Consider the following 7850-nt stretch of genomic DNA (forward strand, 5'->3'; position numbering starts at 1 on the left):
GTTTAAAATTAGACTACTGAATCATTATTCTGTACGGGCTCTATTACGCGTAAACACTGTATATCCATTTAGAGGATCGGGCTCTGAATGCCTATTCAATGCCTCTCATAATAGCTTTTTTTTTTCAAACGAAAATTTTCTCCCACCTTTGCTCAGCATTCTGGTAACAATAGCAAGAGATCTTCTTGGGTTTTGCATAAAATGCATAGAAGACTCTCTGCTTTTGGATTTTGTGTGTGGAGAATTTGCGCATGGTGGAAAATATGGAGAAATCGATGTCGAAGGCGGAGCTTTCCAAAGAAATGAGCTCATCTCCCACCGTGCATCCCACCGATTGTGAGAACGGCGAGGCTCCGATCAATTATCAACAATTGTTGTTAGTCTTCTTCCCTTCGCCATCATCTCTGGTTTTTTTTAATAAACAAAATCTCTAAAACATTGGATTTGAATTTCTATCCTGCTACGCTTTCAATGAGTTTACCTTTTCTACCTCTGCTTTGATCTTATTTTTCATGTAAATCAAAACCCCATTTTGTTTTTCTGTCTTAAAATTCATTTATACTTTCCTAAGCTGTAAACAAGAAGTTGAACTTTGATGATCTGGATCTTTCCTTTTCCAACAGTTTATGTTTTGGCTTTGTTGAATTGAATACCCAAAGTCGTGATCTTTAATTGATAATCTGTTGAATTGCCTGTCTGGGTATGTTTTGTTTACATAAATCTGAAGCTTTTCAGCTAGATTTCTGTTATCATGAATAATTATCCATTTAGGTCAAATAGTTCTAAGTCCTTTAATGTTTATCCAAGAGGTGACTTTGATATTGAATCAGATAATATCAAAAAAACCTAAAGGTATAAAGTTTCTTCGTTTTAACCTGTTTGGAATGATCAAATCCTTGGCTAACAGGCTTTACTACTATTACAAGTTACATCCACTCCTTATTTTATTTATTTCCTTGGCATAGGTTTATCACTATATGAGCATCACTATAGGATGCTGAGAAATTATAGGAAGCTTGATGAGGGGTTCAGTAATTACTATCCGTATGCCAAGCTTAAGAATCTTGTAATGGTTGTTGGGCATTCAATTTATACAAGCAGTAGTTGTAAGAAAGTTGATTAGGAGGATTCCTGGTTTTTGGAGCCATAAAATGGATTATGTAATATGGCTTCTTCAATTATGTGTTCATTTTATGGTTTATGTAATATTGCTTCTTGAATTCATCTGTGATCAATGGATGGAATGTATATATATAATAGGATTTATTAGTAAATATTGATTTCTTTTTAAAATTGTAACAGCTCGTTTTCAGTGAAATAAAATAGTGGTTACGGGACAGCAAATCTAACGAGAAATTTTTATTTTATTATTATTTTAATGTACACAGTATGTTAGTAGTATCGTATAAAAATTTTGTTAAGAAATTTTGACATTTGCATGCTTAATTTTGTAAAAGGACTAAACCGTAAAAGGTACAAAAGTAGAGTTCTATAAGTTAAAGGAGTCTAATTATTATGAAATTTAAATGTGAGTGGGTTTAAATGGTAATTAGACTATTTATGTGGATAGTGGACATCCATGACATGGTTTTATTGAAATTATTAAAGTTTTTAAAGGGTAAAAAAGGTAAATGAGTAAATAAAGATTAAATTAATTAAAACAAAGTGTTCATCTTCTTCATTTGATGAACCAAAATTTATTTTGGCCATTGGGGGAGAGGGAGCTTTCGATTGAGCTAGGGTTGTGTGCATGGTGAGTTTTCAAGACCCATTTTTAATGATTTTTATGTTTTCAAGATCATTGTAGCTTAATCTAGCTAGCCTAGGGACTAATTTGCAAAACTGTTAAATATTTAGGGTTTGGCCATGAATTTTTTGTATGATTCTTAAATTTTAATGAAAGATTATGAGTCCTTGTAGATAAATAAACAAGTTTTGTAAAGTGATTTTTGATGAAAATGTCATTTAGGGACTTATTTGTAAAAGTAGTAAAATATCATGGTTAAATTATAAAATGATGATTTGTATGAGTGGATATGGGTTCATAATAAATTCGGTTAGCATGAGTTACGGATGAGAATGCTTAGATTTCAATTTACGAGTTTAAGGACTAAATTGTAAAAAGGTTAAAATATTATGGGCAAAATTGTAATTATGTATAAATATGGATTATGGATTGAATTGAATGTTTAAGATGGATTGAAACAATTAATTGAATATAATTGTCTATTTAGATCAAGATAAATCTCAATCGGATCTAAACCGAGAAAAGGCAAAAATCACAGATTAGATCGATCGTACTTTTATGCTCTAGTTATCGATGTAAGTTCATAGTATTTCTATACGTAATTGAATTTCCTACTTGTTTGTTTACAATACTGTTATGTAATTATTTGCTTACACTTAATTATTTCCTGAATTGCACATACGTGCCCCTGTTTGTACTTCGGTACCCCTGAATTGCACATACGTGCCCCTGTTTGTACTTCTGTACCCCTAAATTGCACATACGTGCCCCTGTTTGCACTTTGATACCCCTGAATTGCACATACGTGCCCCTGTTTACACTTTGGTAACTTCAAATCGAGTAAAATAAGATTTGCATTCAGTTGTTGTTAAGTTAAAAGATTTACTATGTTCTTACTAAGCTCTATAAGCTTATACGTTTTTGTGTATTGTTTTGTAGATCGTTATTGCTGACTTTTGGATGGATCGAATCTTCAGATCACACTATCCATCGATGTTGGTAGTTCTTATGCTCCTTAGGGTTGTGGCATGTATATATATGGCTATATAAGTTGTGAAGGTACATTTTGACAAAATACTAAACTAAGTTGTTAGACACTTTACTAAGGTTGTAAATAGATATCTTTTTGGTACAATTAGAATGGTATGAAAGTATACACTTGTGGTTTATTTTGGCTTGTTGGTGAATTAAGTTGCTGTGCTAGAAATGTTCTTAATTGTTATATGTTAAGATGATATGGAACTAGATGTGTATGTTGGAAGTAAGGTTAAGTATGCATATGTTTTGGTAAGTTTGTTTGATTGTGATTGAGGTGCCTTATAAGGCACATTGGTTGAATGGATTTTGGATCCTTTGAATGGGTTAAATTAAACATGTTTTGGTAGGTTTTTGGTGCATTGATTATATCTATATATGTCTTGTAGGTACTTGTTGGAATTGGTGAAAGAAATGGCTTGATTTTGACTAATTTCTTGTCCACATGGCCGTGTGTCCCCTATAGGTTTTAAAGGTTGCACGTCAAGCAGTTACACGACCTAGCACATGGCCTAGAATACGGACGTGTGACTTGGCCGTGTGACCCAGGTCAGAGAGTTACACAAGCACAGACACGAGCTGGGACATGGTCATGTGTCCCTATTTTGATTGTTACACGGCCATGTGACCCTTGCAGTTTGAATTTTTCTAACTTTTTCCTCAGTGTTTCAAATGTTCTCGATTTAGTCCCGAATCATTTCTAAAGTGATTCTAAGGCCTCGAGGGCTCGAATAAGGGACGATATGCATGTATATTATTAAGTTCTGCTATGTTTATTGAAATGTTTGCAAATGAATGGTTTTAAGTTACATTTATTTGGTAATACTCTGTAACTCTAATCCGGCGACAGATACGAGTTAGGGGTGTTACAAAAATACTCTCAATCATTATTTCAAGGCTCTTGAAGCTGATATTCATTTTGCCAATACCCTGTAATTTCTTCTTTCTTTTTCTCTTCGTTGATTTTCTATAGATGAGCATGGCCATTACTAATTCATCATAATTTTATTTATTTATTTAGTTTTTTCTATAGATAGTAAGGGATTTCAATTTTAGGTTGGGATTTGTTGGGACTGTATCTGTAAAGGCTACACTTTTTTTCTATTCGCTAATTTCTCTATCAGTGCATCAGTGATTTCCCTTTGGATTCTTCTCTTGATTTGGGGCTTTTATTTGGTAAGTTTAATTTTTAATTTTGGCTTTTTTTTTGTTTGTTTTGGGTTTGAAGTTCAATAACATTTCGAGTTTGTAATGAAAAATATGTATAGATATCATTGTAGGCTATGTTTTATTTTGCTAGTGTTAAGGGAGTTTTTGGGGCTAACCATTCATGGATATCCTAGGAATATAGATTAAAGGTGTTGTTGCTGAAATCTAGAAGGACAAAAACACTCCTCTTGTGCAAAAGTTTTTTCTTTTTCCCTTCCATCTGTAAATGCATACTAACTTGCAAACTTGTTGTGTTATTGTTTTTGCTCTGTTTATTTTTATTTTTGGTTAAATGTTGTGTTCTTTGCTTAAATTAAAACATTCAATACTTCTCTCGTTGATAACTTAAATCCTGGCTTAGAGGGTGTGATGTATAACACATTACAAACAAAAATACACGCACTCTCAAATATGATTCAAGTTGAAATTTTTACCATCTTAATCACAAATGTTTGCAATTTGCTAAAATCAAGCCAACACACAAGACGTCTATTATGTTCATCCAAACTTGGAATAAACTCTTGCTGTGACTATGATACAATTAACCTCCAGAAACCTTTATGATTGCCCATATCAGTGACAATAAAAAACTGTCCTTTTCTTTTTTTTTTTGGAAAAAAGAAATGAGTCTGATTTTACTTGCATGCTTCTCAGCTTGAAACCCTCACCCGTTTTCTATGTTCTTTTCTCTCCTAGTACTAATTGTATGCAATTCTAATATCCTCTGTGGCACAAACATTCAAGATGGTTGGGATCAAATAGTTGTATGTAATGTGAAACCCTATTCTTTTCAGAGAGATGGGAAAGGAAATCTTTGACTGCACATGTAATACAACTTACATAATGTATTAATAACTTTGCCTCTATTGGTTATCAGATGAAATTTACTTTGCATGTTGCATATTACCATGCCATCTGAAATTAATATCTTTATCTTTTGTTCTTTTTACAGCTGTTCACCGCAAAGTATTCTCTAATATGCAAAATTTCAGATTATAAGAAGCTTTGTAGAGTATTCTCTATATTGGGTATAGTTTTTAGTTATAGTATGTATTTAGTATTTAAAGATAAAGATATACATTGATTTTATATGTAAAAGTAGGTTTCTCAACTTCCCAATGAAAAAAAGACAGTTTATGGAGCATTGGACAAATGGGTAGCTTGGGAGACTTGAGTTTCCATTGATTGTAGCTACAAAAGCTTTACAAATTTTCAAGAAGAGGAGCCAATGGTTGCGTGTTATTCAAGTATATTGGTATTCTTGCTTTGTGTTTACTAGCTTCTAAAATACATTCATTGATGCAGGGAAACTTTATATGTTCCATAAATTTCCATTAATATATATTATATTAAAATAGCCTTGTATTACCATATTTGATTCTATAGAATACTCTCAATCAAGATTTTAAAGGAACCTTAATGCTATTATTTGTGAATAGATACTTTCAATCAATATTCTTTGTGAAGTTTGGCACATGTAAAATGAAGTTGCATGAGAGTTTGTGATTACATACATCAAATATTTATTATTCATTTTACTTTTACATGAGATTCTTATATTATGCACGTCTAGCAAGATAACTAAATTAATGAAAATATGTCAAAATATATATACAACATAACAATTTCGTTAGTTCTTTTGCTATATTTCAACAGTTATCTATGAGTAAAATATTTAAGACAAGATATTCTTTAAAGTACTCTTTAAGTAACATATAGATTATGACATATATGCTAAATTATTTGTTTCACTAATGATATTCAAGCACATTAAATATACATTATATTTTAAAAATAATAAAGTAGGCTATATATTATTTTTGTAATATTATATATTATTATTTTATTAATTCATATTTTAATAATTGTTATATTAAGAATATTATTAAATTATATATTATTGTTAAATTATATTTAATAATAAATTTATTAAAATAGGATTAAATTATTTATTATTGTTTTATTTAATTATATTTAATAATAATCCTATTAAAATTTAATAACAATAATCATCCTTCTAAAAAAGTTTCTACTAATGGTACTCTGGTCATTTCAGCTTCTTTTCTTATGCAATTACAACTCTATTCCATTCAACCAAACACAATAATACTATTACAGTTCTATTCCATTATATTCAACAAAACAATTGAATTGTCATTACAGTTCTATTCTATTACAACTTTATTCCATTACAACAGCTCTATTCCATTATAGCTTTATTCCATTATAGTGAACCAAATGTGGTGTAAAAGTCTTAAGTTGCCCATTGATTGAATCAAGCCCATCTGATACGAGTCACAAAGGCCTTAGATGCGTATACGAAGAAAAAAGAAAATCAAGATTCACTTTCTTGTTTTCAAGAAAATTAAGAAACCGAGTATTGGTCCAATTTTGCTGTTTTTAGCTATTTTAAGAATCAAGAAAATCAAGATCTCAAATCTTGGAAATCTTGGTCCAAGAAACCGAATCTTGGAACTAAGGCGCATTGGATCTCAGTTACGAGCATTAACAAGCCAATTTCGGGAGAGAACGAATTACAAGCCCAAGTTCTTGAAGACAAGGCCCAATAAGATGTTCCAATCCCAATCAAGAAATTTGAATTAAACTTATTTGAAAATCAGACCAAATTGTCAAAGTGGCCCAATTTGTTAAGTTTTAATTTTTTAAATGCTTAGTTTTCATTTTTAGACTTTATGAATAAATTTCTATGTAAAAATTCAGTCCAAGAGGCCCATTTAAAGTCCTTGGCCAAATTTCCCCTTTAAAGTAAAAAAAATTAGGTTTTTTTTAGTTTTCCTACTAGGACTAGGAAAATAGTTAGAAGGCCTATATGTATGGCTTGGCCAGCCACCCTTATACACATTACACTTGAAGAATACATTGAAATCAAATTTGTTTTGTTGAGTGAAAATTCTCTTTGAGTTCTCCAAGAATTTTCTCTTGAGTTTTTCTTTAGAAGAAGTTTTAACAATCTTTTTTATTGTGGGAGCCATCTTCAGCCTTCTTCTTGCCATTGTTCTTCATTGGAGGGGAGATTAGAGCCGTTTGAAGGGAGTTGTAAAATCTTTCTCGATTTCAAGGCTTCTTAGGACTTTATCTTTATTTTTCTTGCTGCTCAATCTTTTAATTTTCTGCTTTTGTCGATTTCATTATCTAACTTGTTTAAACTCACTTGTTGCGTCTCTAGCCTCGTTCAACCTTCAAGAATCTGTTCGGCACCAACCTTGGACAACAAGAAACGTTTTGATTCTCCAAACCCATCTTTCTTGGCGTCCAAACCCCTCTTTTATTGTTTTGATTATTTTAATTTCAGATCTAACTGATTCTACATTGGTCTTGCTGTTTCGTTTCAGATTTTATTGTTCTTGTTCGTTTCGACCATTCCCAAAGTTCAAGATCTATCTTTGCACCACATTTGACATCAAGAACCGTTCATTAATCATATTTTTTTTCAGATTTCTTGTAGCCCAAGTACTCTATTTCCTATTCTGATTTGGTTTCTTAATCACTTGAGTTTAACTTGCTGTTTCATTTTCTCCAGGTCATATTCGGCTTGGAGAGTCATTCTTGCTATTTAGATCTCATTTCTTGGCCTCCAAGAACCATATTAATTCGTGTTCTGATTATTGGCTAATTATCCATGGTTTTACGGTTTTCGTTTCAGATCTGGTACTGATAAGTTTGATTTCTTTGTTCCATTTCAGATCCGATTGTCTAAAGCTTTCTTAGGAGTTTTCTCGTGACTTGGCAACTCGATCTTAGTCCGTGTGTGATCCTCTATCATTTGGTATAAGATTTTGGGCATTTTGGGTGTTCTTGGTTGATTTCTAAACTAATCTCCTTTTAAAAACATGAAACA

General features: G+C 31.6%; 1 long non-coding RNA gene across 2 annotated transcripts; it reads left to right on the top strand.

Annotated features, from left to right (window-relative positions):
* On the top strand, positions 1–5405 carry LOC105785501 (uncharacterized). 2 transcript variants are annotated; one of them, XR_008197465.1, is made up of 3 exons: positions 23–376; positions 2687–2806; positions 3172–5405. It is a non-coding gene; the product is annotated as an uncharacterized LOC105785501 (long non-coding RNA). The 2 variants fall into 2 exon arrangements; XR_001131038.2 differs by having other exon boundaries at positions 1–376; positions 2687–5241.
* The last annotated feature ends 2445 nt before the right edge of the window (positions 5406–7850 follow it).

This window comes from Gossypium raimondii, chromosome 1, assembly GCF_025698545.1.
Source record: "Gossypium raimondii isolate GPD5lz chromosome 1, ASM2569854v1, whole genome shotgun sequence".
Classification (NCBI taxonomy): domain Eukaryota; kingdom Viridiplantae; phylum Streptophyta; class Magnoliopsida; order Malvales; family Malvaceae; genus Gossypium; species Gossypium raimondii.